Here is a 13666-nt window from a genome sequence, read left to right as displayed (position 1 = left end):
TCTGACTCAAAGAACCATGCTTGACGCAATTGCCTTTAAAGGGCTGGTAGACAGGTACATGAGGGAGAAGGGAAGAGACGAATATGCTGATGGGGTGATCTGACACACAAAAAAATCAAGATGCTCAGGTGATTGTGTCTATTTAGGCCCACTCTCCTGTTTCGGAGTTGTAGATTCAATGTAAAGTTGCATCACAATGTTCACTGTAATATTTTATTTGTTGTTCTGTGATCTGTTCTTTTCAACGTGTGGTATCTTTGTGGTTTTGCACCCATAATCTTAGACAGAATAACCTGTGCGCAGCTTCTAGATTATTACTCATTTTTGTACCCAGGCAGTTTAAACTGATCACAGAATAGATATCATTCCCCCACTTCTGACCAGTTGTGTTTGGTCGCAGAGACTAACCAGAATTGTCTTCTCAAGGGATGGCACGGTGGCTCAGTGGTTAGCACTGCTGTCTCACAGCACCAGGGTTCCAGGTTCAATTCCAGCCTTGGGCGACTGTCTGTGTGGAGTTTGCATGTTCTTCCTGTGTCTGTGTGCGCTCCGGTTTCCTCCCACAGTCACAAAGATGTGCAGGGCAGGTGACTTGGCCGTGCTAAATTGCCCATAGTGTTAGGTGCATTAGTCTGAAGGAAATGGGTCTGGGTGGGTTACTCTTCGGAGGGTCGGTGTGGACCTGTTGGGCCGAAAGGCCTGTTTCCACACTGTAGGGAATCTAATCTAATCTAGTGTTATGGAGGCTGATCTCAGATTTCTGAAACCTCCTCAATTTTAAAACAAAAAAAAATGTTTCCCTTGTCTTGTTCATGCAATTAACACTGACTGTGTGGCTGTTGTCATCTCGGGTAAACTGCTAACTCAACACAGACCACAACTAAACTTTGCTGATTTCTGCCCAGATTCTATATCATTGTCACGCATGTAAACAAATTGAACATTTCCCTTCCTCTCAACTCATCGGCTAACTTTATAATCTGTTAGCAGTATGCTCAAGGTCTTCTGTTTCTTTGTGCTTTGTGATAAGCCTAGCTATAAGGACTTTGATCAATTTTTACAAGTGGACAGAGATGATTAATGGTAGTTAGTCACTTAAGCAGAGAGAGACTTACATATTCTAAAATTATTGACCCATTTTGATATTACAGTAGGTGATTTTAACATAAAGTGGCTGCAAGTCGATTTATAATATTGCACCAGGGTAGTTTTTAATCTTTATTTTTGCATGACATAAACATGCAAATAAGGTGGCCAGTTCTTAAGTGGACAATTGATGTCCACTTCAGAATAGAATTGTTAGAATGCTCTTTGCTTTGGTTTTTACTTTGAAAGCATCGATACCCAAAAGTATGGCAATACCTTCAAGGCAATAAAATTAACTGTGAATCATTGCACACGTAGACTCTGATTCATGAAGAATTTCAATAATAAATCAAGATTGATACAACTTTGAAAGTTTTTCTTCTGTCCAGAATGTTAAATGTTTCTGGGAGTAAAGCATTAAAGAAAGGAACTTGGTTCTTGTGGTTTTGAAATGCTGGCTGTTTGATATATTCCCCAGCTACCTGAGGCCAGTGTCTTTTTGCTTGGCTTGCAATTACCTCTAACCTATTTTCCACTCGAGTTCCTTAATAAAACTCAAAATGTTACAGGCTTGGAGGAACATGGCTTGTTAACTATAAGGTGGCATTTTACAAACGCTTCGGAGTGTCTCCATGGCCCTGTAAATGTTAAAAGCTGAGTGTTAACCTAGATTTTTATTCTAACTGGTCTAATTTATTGTGAAGTGGCTCATGCTCACTTAGGGTCAAAGGCCTGGACATTGATGTGCTTCCTCATAAGGGAGTAAAGGTTACTTTAGATATCAATGAGGAAAGTAAGTTGGCCTTGATTGGCCTGAGCACAAACCTGAAATTAAGCTTGATCTTTTTAATTCACTGGTATGAAAATGCTTCATTTCACTCACTGTTGGTCTCATTTAACTAAGTCAATTGCTTTTTATTTACATATTTTTGATTCCCCAGTAAGATTTGAGTGGCATGAACCATACAGTGCAAATGGAAAAATCGCACTTGCTTTGTCAGGAGAAGCATTTCTGATTCACTCCCCTTCGGGTTTGATCAGTGAGTGCTGAATCTTGTTTATGAGTGGCAACTACCTTATTTCCACACGTTTGCCTCTCATTACTAGCTAAATTCAACTCATTTTTTATACAACTGCAAATTTTCCCTCCTTTCCTTCCCGACATGAAAGCCGGAGCAATTGCTGACAGTAGCAGCTGGCCAATTGTTTCTCCAGACCTTTGGACAAACAGACTCTCACCATAACTGGAATCTCCATGAATACCATCCTCTTCCACCCTCCATCCAGGCAAGCGGGCATCACCAAGCCACCAGCCTTGCCACATCTTCAGACCTACTCATGCACCACTTCAGCATTTTGCTTTGGAGATTGGGCGCTATTTCCCACAGGGTTAGCCACTCATGTGGCTGCATAGAGTACACCTCTTATCTCTTGGAGTCATACAGCACTGAAATGGACCCTTCGGTCCAACCAGTCCATGCCAGCCATAATCCCAAACTAAACTAGTCCCACCTGCCAGCGCTTGGCCCATATCCCTACAAATCTTTCCTACCATGAACTTATCTAAATGTCTTGTAAACATTTTAACTGTACCCACATCCACCACTGTCAGTCAAAGGGATTGTCTGATTCCAGTCCAAGGGGCTTGTTATCATTCCCGCGGGTCAGGAGAAAACATCCAGGGGATTGCGGGTATGTAGGTCAGGGAGCTGTGGAGCTCAAAGGGTTGGGTCAATGCTTCCTGCAATGAGTCAAAGGGAGGGATTGAGAATACTCAAAGTGAATGGAAAAGCAATTAGGTAGGGAGGTGTCCCTGGTGAGTGAGTAGGAAGTGCAGAGGGTAGGAAAGGTCATTCACTTGAGAGGATGATATGGGTGTAAACTATGCATGCCATAGTGAGACATGCAGTCCATGAGCCTTGATAAGAACAGTATGCAGTGGCAGAGTATGTGGTGGCCTCTGAGTATGAGAAATGCTGATGATACATACGCTTGTGGAGTGCAGAAGATCATTAACCTTCTCCTGTTCAACTATGTTTTGAGTTTCACTGAAAACATTGCACTGTCCCAGGCCACTGTCTCAGTCCAGGTTGGTGACATGGCCTCCTCAGCAGAAGTAGGCACTACCCTCCATCTGTCCAATAGCACCTTCTGGTCCCTGTGGATAAACCGGTGAGACAGCTTGCCTTTCTAGGCCATTTCTTTTGCACTGTCAGTGCAGTAGCCCAGTAATTCCTGGTTAGTAGTATCTGAAGTGCTGAGGAGCTGCTGTTTAAATAAAGCACCACACATCCAAACAGTGAAAACTTCATCAGAAATTAGAAAACACAGCCTTGTATCAAAGTCTAACCGTCATGATTTCTTCCCTTATGCAACACTGACTTTTAAAATTTGATCTTGGGAAATGGTTATTTCTGGCCGGGTCACATTTATTTCTGTCTTCAATTGCTGTGAAAAAGTAGTAATGATCTTCTTGGCACCACTGTAGTTCGCATGAGTATTGTTGTCTCGATGGTTTTGAACTGGAAATTTAAGAATATTGAACAATTGCCAATGAAGGCCCAGGCCAGGATGGTGTGTGTCTGTAGACATCTTGGGACCATGTTCCCACGATAATGCTGCTCTTGGTGGCAGAGCTGGGAAATTCTATCATAAGCGGTTGGTGACATTAAACCGGACATGTGCAAGCCAGATGGGAAGCAACAGACCAGATTCTCAGATGCTGCCTGGAATTGTCGAATCCCTACAGTGTGGAAGCAGGCCGTTCAGCCCAACAAGTCCACGTTGCCCCTTCAAAGAGCATCCGACCCCGTCCTTGTGACCCTGCATTTTCTGTGGCCAATCCACCTAGCCTGCATGTCCCTGGACACCATGTGCAATTTAGTGTGGCCGGTCCCCCTAACCTGCACATCTTGCAGGTGGGACTGTGGGAGGAAACTGGAGCACCTGGAGGAAACTCACATAGACATGAGGAGAATGTGCAAACTCCACGCAGACAGTTGCTTGAGGCTGGAGTCAAACTCGGGTCCCTGGCATAGTGAGGCAGTAGTGCTAACCACTGAGCCACCATGCCGCCAATTGGCAGCAATTTGGTTGGACATTATTTGATTTGGATATAATGCAATGTGAAGTAAAAAAAGTGATAGAAACATAACGCTTGTCCTACCTTTCTGGGGAATGTCTACGGACTTCTCTGCACCTTTGCAATGCAGACCCCCTGATCTGCTGTCTTTACCATTTAGCAAGGCAACAACCAGATGTACTGTAGTTCCAAGCTGCCTTTTAACATTATAATGAGCTTCCACCTTCCACCACCCCCCGATGCTAGTCTGGAGTTGGGGTGCCATAGTCACTCCCACCCACTTAGATAATTCATGTTTCTAAATTACATTGCTGCCTTAATGGAACACAGAGTTTATTCAGTCAAGTGTTTGTTCACTGTCTACCCACAGCATTTACGACAGCCATGGTTGCAATTGAGCTTGCTTCTTATTGGAGTCTTTTACTTAATTCACAAAGCACCATCTGCCAAGCTGGGATTCAATCCAGAATTTCAGACTGTGGTTCTGGATTACTAATCCAGTGACATTGCCACTCTCCCTTCTCTCATTTGAACTTCCATTTTATTCTCTGTGTTTAACTAATATTATTTTATCAAGTAAAGATAAACTTGACAACATTGTACTGTTTGTGTACAGTAACCAAACATCAAGGCTCATTTATAGACCAGGATTTCATGAGATTAAAAAGAATTGAGTAATCATACAGTTTTGATCTTTCAGATTTATATAGGTGTCAAGGCAAAATGTGTAGGCCACATGAGGCTGTAAATTAAAACATCGGTTCAGGTAGCTTCTACTTAGATTATAATTTGTGTTTGCTAATGTAGAAATGAAGCAAAACATAATTTTCATCTGATCATTCAAATTGGAACAGTCAGTTAAGAAACACGTAAACCATGGACTGTGCATGCCTTTTAACTGGAAAGAGTTGCATGCTGTTTTTACAATCCAATACATATCTGAGTTGAAAATTATTTTGAGAACCAATTAAACTGCTTATTTGCAAGGTCACAGCTGGATCATCTTTTTGAATATCATTTCATAACTTCTAGATTTCATTCAAAAGCACACATTGGCTTTACAAAGATGAATCCAAGATTCCTAACTGAAAATATATTTTTGGCTTTTTTTACAGAGAAACACTTGGCCCAGTGGTTAGCACTGCTGCCTCACAGCGCCAGGAACCCGGATTTGATTCCACCCTCGGGTGATGGTCTGTGTGGAGTTTGCACAGTCTCCCCATATTTGTGTGGGTTTCCTCCGGGTGCTCAGGTTTCCTCCCACAGTCCAAAGATGTGCAGGTCAAGTGGATTGGCCATGCTAAAAGTGGTCTCGTAGTATCCAGGGATATGCAAATTAAGTGAACTAGCCACGGGAAATGCAGGGTTAGGATAGTCGGGGTGGGCCTGTGTGGGATGCTCTTTGGAAGGTTGGTGTGGACTTGATGGGCCAAATGGCCTGTTTGTACACTGCAGGGATTCGATATCTGATCCAATTGGATTTGAAGCACTGGATAAAGATTGAGAGAGTAAATGACTTCTTATTTGAGAGCGATTGACACCAGCGTTATTCAAGTCTGATAGTAAGGGAGTCTGAATCCAAGAGGGTAGATATTCTTACTCATTCTTTCAAGTCCCTCATCATTTTGAAATGCGCATTAAATATCCTCTTATCCTTCTTCTGCTATATGATGGACATCCAAGATTCACAAACTTCCTCATCCCTGATTAACCCTCTCTGTACCCTGTCCCAGACTTTGCTATCTTTCCTAAAGTATGGTTCCCAGAATTACACAGTAGTCCAGCTGAGGTCTAACCAGGGATGGACCTTAACACTAGTTAGGGTCTTTAGTTCTGTGCATATTCCAGGAAAATGCTCAATAGTGACTTGAGGGGTGAGGGTGTGGAAACAAAGACCTGCATAAAAGTTTGCACCCCATCCACCCCCTGTCATTTTCTCTTCACTGCACCTAAGAGGTGATCTGTCTCCAGGTGTGACGAAGAGGAACATATGTATGTTTGGCTGTGGAGATAGGGAAGGACATGTCGGATTTATTGATTGTTAATTCCTGATGAAGTGCTCCGACCCGAAACGTCAATTTTTCTGCTCCTGGGATGCTGCCTGACTTGCTGTGCTTTTCCAGCAACACACTCTTGACTCTGATCTCCAGCATCTGCAGTCCTCACTGTCTCCATGTCGGATTTATCCTCATGTTCTCTCACAGTTGAGTGATGGGGGATAGTGATGGCAGGGAACAGAAAAATATTCAAATCTATACTTCCTAACCTGCAATTCGGCAGATTCTTAATCACAACCTGAAGGTGATTTCCTTGGAGCGTCGGAGGCTGAGGGATGACCTTATAAATGTTTATAAAATCATGAGGGGCACTGGATACAGTGAATACCAAGATATTTTCCCCAGAGTTTGCTAGTGTAAAACTGGAGGACACAGAAGGCAAAGATTTAAAAGGGGCCTAAGGGGCAACTTCTTTCACACAGAGGGTGGTGCATGTATGGAATGAAATACCAAAGGAAGTGGTGGAGGCTGGTACAATTACAACATTTAAAAGGCATATGGATGGGTATATGAATAGGAAGGGTTTAGAGTGATATGGGCCACGTGCTGGCAAATGGGTCTGGATTAATTTAGGTTATCTGGTGGGCGTGGACAAGTTGGGCAGATGGTTCTGTTTCCGTGCTGTCCATCTCTATGACTCTATAAATGTTTCCACTTCTCTCCACCATGCCTATGCACATTGCTATGACATTGTGACAATTACTTTGAACGTATTGATCTCATGAATAATTAGATTATTTTCAAAGGTACTCTTAATGAGACTTTGGTCACCTTGAAGCTTTTTCTTGGGTCGGTGAATAACACTCTCGACTTTGAGTTCGCAGGTTATGGTTAACTATATTATGTAATCCAAGTTGACACCCCTGCATAATACTGAGAGAATACTGCACTGTTGAACAGTGTTGTCCTTTACAGGAGAGATTAGAGAGCGACCCTATTCCCATTTTCAGGCAGACATAAGAAATCTCAGTATCACTTTGGAGAACCAATTAGAAGTTCACCTAATATCCCGGGTAGTATTTATCTCTCAGTTTTACTCAATCAGGTTATTATGTCATTATCGCATTGCTTGTTATGGCACTTGATGTGCACAAATTGGCTGCCATATGCTATATGCTTAAAAAAAGTCACATGGTGAAGGATTGAACAGGAGCCAATCTTTACTTATCGTAATATTTATTAACAGAGTGAAACACTCCATGCATGCACCTGCTATGTCCTAACTCATACGCAGAGTCAAGAAGTGTGGTGTCGGAAAAGCACAGCAGGTCAGGCAGCATCCGAGGAGCAGGAGAGTCGATATTTCAGGCATAAGCCCTTAATCTCAAATACAGCCCAGTTTCAACATGTGTCTGCTGATATTTGCTCAAGTGATTAATATACTCTTCCCTGATTTAATGAAGTACCATTAATGTGCAGTTAAAATATGTTTTCAGCCTTATAAACATTTGAGAAGTATTTTATAGCCTGTGGATGACTATGGGATATCCTAAGGACAGAAAAGGCATTAGGAATCGATAAGCATTCCTCTTTCTTTCTCAGTCATCATGCTTGTGCATATTATTTTTGATAGTGACATATTCAATATCTATATTTTTATGCTTTCATTGCAAAATTATAGTTTTAATGCTGCCCTTGTATTAAAAAAGTTCAAATTAGACCCTTTTCTTATATGTCATCATCCAGTTCTGAATCAGTTGGCTAGAAGCAAGAGCACCACTCAAAAGTCAGCCTAGTTAACACTCCTTGGCCATGACCAGTTCAATATTAATGGGTGGCACAGTGGTTAGCACTGCTGCCTCACAGCGCCAGAGACCTGGGTTCAGTTCCCACTTCGGGCAACTGTCTGTGTGGAGTTTGCGCATTCTCCCCGTGTCTGCGTGGGTTTCCTCCAGGTGCTCTGGTTTCCTCCCACAGTCCAAAAGATGTGCAGGTCAGGTGAATTAGCCATGCTAAATTGCCCGTAGTGTTAGGTGAAGGGGTAAATGTAGGGGAATGGGTCTGGGTGGGTTGCTCTTCGGAGGGTCGGTGTGGACTTGTTGGGCCGAAGGGCCTGTTTCTGCACTGTAAGTAATCTAATCTAATCTAATTATACCACAGTGGGCAGAGTGGTAGGATTATGGGAGCATTTGGGATTCCTGAACAACTGGGACAGTCATTTTGGGAAAGGAAAGCCTTTTAATGAGGCAAAGTATCAAGTTCAGTGATTCCTTTTTAAAACCCTATTCTTCCGTGTCATATGGCCATTGCTGGCAAGAATGGAATTAGTTGCCTGTCACTAAATGCCCTTGACCACTTCAGATGCAGGCAACAATCAGCCACATTGATGTGGGTCTGGAGTCACATGAAGGCCAGACTGGGTAAGGACGGCAGATTTCCTTCCCTAAAAGGCATCAGTGAATGAAGCAGGTGTTCTCTTTCAGTGAAAATCAATAATAGTTTTGTGGTCACTATTACTCAGACTAGCTTTCAAAATTCTAGAATTATTAATTTGAATATAATTTCCACCAATTGCTTCGGTGGGATTTGAACTATGCTCCAGATTTTCAGCCTGGATCTCTGGATTGCCAGTTCCGTGATATTACCACTGTGCCACCATCTCATAGAGTCAGACAGCACGGAAACAGACCCTTTGGTCCAACCAGTCCACACCGACCATAGGCCCAAGCTAAATTAGTCTCACCTGCCTGCTCCTAACCCATATCCCTCCAAACCTTTCCCATTCAAGTACTTATCCAAATGTCTTTTAAACGTTGTAATTGTAAAATTGCTTCCTGTTTTTCAGCACTAAATCATAAGCTTGTGTGAAGCATGAACACTAGCATGCAACATTTGGGCTGAATGGCCTGTTTCTGTGCTGTACATTCAATCTAGTTGTGGGTGAGATTGATGAGCAGGCCTTATTCCTGTCAGAAGTATATTGTCTCTGCCACCCATCTGTGACAGACAGCTTACTTTCATATTCTCTGGCTGTCTGCTGGCATTCACTGACCTTGGCTTCTGGACCTCATTTCAGGAGAGGTGGAGATTGTGACCTCCGCATATGGATTTTTCACATCATCGTGTCACCTCACCCTTCAGGGCTCATATCAAAGAAGGAAATAAACTGTCCAACCATGTAACTGGCAGGATTGCATCTTTATCCCGTATCTGTTTACAGAGATTAATGCTGGGCACTGCATTGTCTCTTTGCAAGGCTAGAACTTTTCAATGCTGTTCAAAGATGACAAAACTGAAAAAAATACCAATTTTCATCAGGAATAGGAACATGCAAGCAATCTGATTGTGATACATCTAATTAGTATGTACTCACCTGACCTTGCAAACTCTGTCTGCGCTCTGTATTAAATGCCTTCTCTTGGCTGGCACTTGCTGCTTAGTTGGTGCTGTTGCTGGGTGTTCCTTCACCCACTCTCACAGTGGCTCTGCGCATAGCATTGTTTGCTATGAGCAAAACAGATGCTGCCTGTAACACCAAGTGGATGGATTTGTGGAAATTCACACATGATGTTTAGCACATCACTGAATTGGCTGAGATCAAATCCATTCTATTCCTCTTGGGAAAGAAGGTGTGCTCTATGACCTTGATGGTGGTATTCAGGGCTCTTACTATACTGTTTCAATGACCACATTCAGATCTTCAACGAATACATCAACCATTGCATTTAGAGTTGAGAGTGTGGTGCTGGAAAAGCACAGCAGGTCAGGCAGCATCTGAGGAGCAACAGAATTGACATTTCGGGCTTAAGCCCTTCATCAGGAATGAGGCTTCTGGACCAGGAGGCAGAGAGATAAATGAGAAGGGGGTTGGTGCTGGGGGAAAGGTATCAAGGAATGCAATAGATAGATGAAGGTGGGGGAGCAGGTGATAGGTTGGAGAGGAGGGTGGAGCGGGATAGATGGGAAAGACAGGTCGAGAGGGGTGCTGAGTTCGAGGCTTGGGACTGGGATAAGGAGAAGGGAAATGAAGAAACTGGTGAAATCCACATTAATCCCTCATGGTTGCAGGGTCCCAAGGCGGAAGATGAGACGTTCTTCCTCCAGGCATCGGGTGGTTGGGGTTTGGTGGTGGAGGAGACCCAGGACCTGAATATCCTTGGGAGTAGGAGGAGGAGTTCAAGTGTTCAGCCATGGGGCGGTGGGGTTGGTTGGTATGGGTGTCCCAGAGATGCTCTCTGAAGCGAACCGCAAGTTGGTGTCCTGTCTCCCCGATATAGAGGAGTGTTGCATTTATTCCATCTCATAATAGCACACTAAATCTTCCTCAGCCCACGGAGAACACAGTCCTTCTGGTTAGCCAATCCTGTCGATCCTCATATGGAAGCCCCAGAAATAACATCATTTGGGTCAGCACTGTCCGGGAACTTGTTGCCTGTAAACTGGCCTGAAACGTTCCTGTCTGTTTTTTACATCGACCCTAACCCTAACACGAGCACTCTCCTCCCATCCCAGGAGGTATGTTTCCTGGGGATTGCTGTTTGTTCACTATCAATCATAATTCCTCTGATAATCAAACAGTCTGTTCGAACATGCAGCGTAGAATCTCTACAGTGTGGAATTAGGCCATTCAGCCCATCAAGTCCACACCCAGCATCCACCTAAATCCACTCCCATACCCTATTCTATCCCTGTAACCCTGCAATTCCCATGGCCAATCTACCAAACCTGCACGTCTTTGGACTGTGGAACGAAACCCACACAGACATGGAGAGAATGTGCAAATTCCATACAGGCAGTTGCCCAAAGAGGCAATCGAACCAATGCCTCTGGTGCTATGAGGTTGCAGTGCTAACCACTGAACCATCGTATCACCCTGGACAGCACTCAAGCTTGGGCTCCTCTTGTGGCAAGTTACTCTGATGCCCACACAAATGCAGGCAATGACCGTTTCCAGCCGTCTCCCCACGACATTGAGAGATGTTCTTTCACTGGATTACAACCCTGGAACTCTCTCCCAAACAGCCTAATGGGTGTGTCTACACTTCACAGATCACAGCGGCTCAAGAGAGCTGCTTAGCTTCTCCAGGGCAATTCAGGATAGACAGTAAATTCTGGCTTTGTCAGTGATGCCCACATCCTATGAATATAAACAGTGAGTCAGTTTAATTTGTGCAAGATGTGAATTTCCACTGACAGGTTTCTTAAGAGATCTGTTGCATCCCTGGTGCCAGACTAGATCTCCCAAGTAGCCTAGACCCATCGGTATAAAACCTCTCACAAAGTTATCTTCGAGCATTCATAAAGCAGCATCATCGATAAAGCAGACATGGCAGTGGTTTTCCAGTAGTTGTTCTAAAACACCGACTGTTACCTCACCTCATTGTGAAATAATATTGCGTCTACAACAGGTGATAAAATAAAGATTGGGTTCTTTGCTCAAGAGGAGAAAGTGAGGACTGCAGATGCTGGAGATCAGAGCTGAAAATGTGTTGCTGGAAAAGCGCAGCAGGTCAGGCAGCATCCAAGGAGCAGGAGAATCGACGTTTCGGGCATGAGCCCTTCTTCAGGAATTCCTAAAGAAGGGCTCATGCCGGAAACGTCGATTCTCCTGCTCCTTGGATGCTGCCTGACCTGCTGCGCTTTTCCAGCAACACATTTTCAGATCTTTGCTCAAGAGTTAGTTAAAGCTTTGGGGACACTGTTGTAAACTGTGTTTAAAAGTAGGAAGAAAAATGGCAATTCAGAAACCAGTATGTATACATGACGGTAAATTCAGAAGCCGAGTCACAGAGGGTAACTAGATCAGTAAAACACAACCTGCCAGAGATTTGATTTTTGTTTTATAAATAGCAAATAGACTGGCTTTAAGAGGTGAGGTATTGACACAAAGTGGAGCCCTAAAAGAGCGCCTGAGATCCTGTGCAGTGTTCCTCTCTTAGTGCTACAGTGTCGGGTACAGTGCAGTTTAGAGTTTACAGTGATTACAGTCTGAGATCTGTATCCAGAAACAGCCATGCGTTCTGCTGTAAAGTAGTGTTTTCATCTTGTTGTGCTGTTTGATCAGAAAGTGTGAATAAGCCCAGCAGGAGTCTCGCCTCCTGCTCTCAGCTGTACTTTGCACTTACAGCTACAAGTGTAAACTTGTCCTGGAGGTTTGTGGGAAGCATTACTTGACTCCATCACACAAACAGCAAGCTTCCCATTCTCGCCTTCTGCAAACGGCAGACAGGGATACATTGGTCCCTTCCTCTAACATCCAGCAGCTTGTCCTATCTGTGGATATCAATCCGCATTGGCTTACCAGGAGCAGAGCAAGCAGTTCCAAATGGACATAAAATGCACATATAGCTTTTATAGGTTTTTCAATTATTATTAAGAATTATTAGTTAGCGATTTTTGAGAAGATTTGTAGCTCAAGTTGATGATAAGTATTTAAGTTAGCTCGCTGAGCTGGAAGGTTTGTTTTCTGACATTTTGTCACCATACTAGTTACATCATCAGTGAGAGTCTCACCTCTCTATCTATAGTTCTTGATTTCATATGGTGGGTGATTATTAGTCATTGAGGTGCATTGCCTTTAAATATTTAAGATAAAACCAGATAAATATGTGAGAGAGAAAGGAAATGAAGGATATACTGGCCAAGTTAGATGGAAATAGGCTTGTGTAGAGCATAAATACTTCAAATTGAGTAGCCTTGCACAGTCCATCGGTGGTTATTCTGATTAACTACCAGCACTGCGAGATCATCACTATTCCTTTGGGAGAAAGCAAAACTAATGGTTCAAGTCTCGAGGCCTTCCTGCAGAAAGGTCACTATACCTGAAACATTAACTCTGCTGAGTTTCTCCAGCAATTTGTTTTTGTTTCAGATTCCCAGCGTCTATCACATCCAAAAATGGAAGAATGGGAACGGATACATTTTGTTGCTCAGTTTTTATTGAAAGTTTTCAATGCCTTTCCATGTCAAGGAGATGATCTGGCAGGGGAGATACCATGATCACTAAGATGGTCCATCAGGACGAGGCTATCCCATTGCACTTCGGGTGTGCTGACGCGTGCAATGTCCCCAAATGCGGGATACTCGACTGCAACATTTGTGGTAGTGGGGGACTGCGTTTGCGCTCTAAGTATACTTAAGAGGGGAATCAGGAGGGCAAAACGGGGACATGAGATAGCTTTGGCAAATAGAATTAAGGAGAATCCAAAGGGTTTTTACAAATATATTAAGGACAAAAGGGTAACTAGGGAGAACATAGGGCCCCTCAAAGATCAGCAAGGCGGCCTTTGTGTGGAGCCACAGAAAATGGGGGAGATACTAAATGAATATTTTGCATCTGTATTTACTGTGGAAAAGGATATGGAAGATATAGACTGTAGGGAAATAGATGGGGACATCTTGCAAAATATCCAGATTACAGAGGAGGAAGTGCTGGATGTCTTGAAAGGTGGATAAATCCCTAGGACCTGATCAGGTATACCCGAGAACTCTGTGGGAAGCT

At 43.4% G+C, this 13666-nt stretch overlaps 1 protein-coding gene and 1 non-coding gene across 9 annotated transcripts in view; both read left to right on the top strand.

Annotated features, from left to right (window-relative positions):
• LOC122541051 (multiple C2 and transmembrane domain-containing protein 2-like) overlaps window positions 1-13666 on the top strand; it is a 476548-nt gene that overhangs the window by 412554 nt on the left and 50328 nt on the right. The window lies entirely within an intron of this gene.
• On the top strand, window positions 13136-13294 carry LOC122541145. Its single transcript, XR_006309534.1, has one exon. It is a non-coding gene; the product is annotated as a U1 spliceosomal RNA (small nuclear RNA).

This window comes from Chiloscyllium plagiosum, chromosome 36 (genome assembly GCF_004010195.1).
Source record: "Chiloscyllium plagiosum isolate BGI_BamShark_2017 chromosome 36, ASM401019v2, whole genome shotgun sequence".
Lineage (NCBI taxonomy): Eukaryota > Metazoa > Chordata > Chondrichthyes > Orectolobiformes > Hemiscylliidae > Chiloscyllium > Chiloscyllium plagiosum.
Note: the sequence above shows the minus strand (reverse complement) of the source record. Positions and strands in the feature narration are given on the sequence as shown.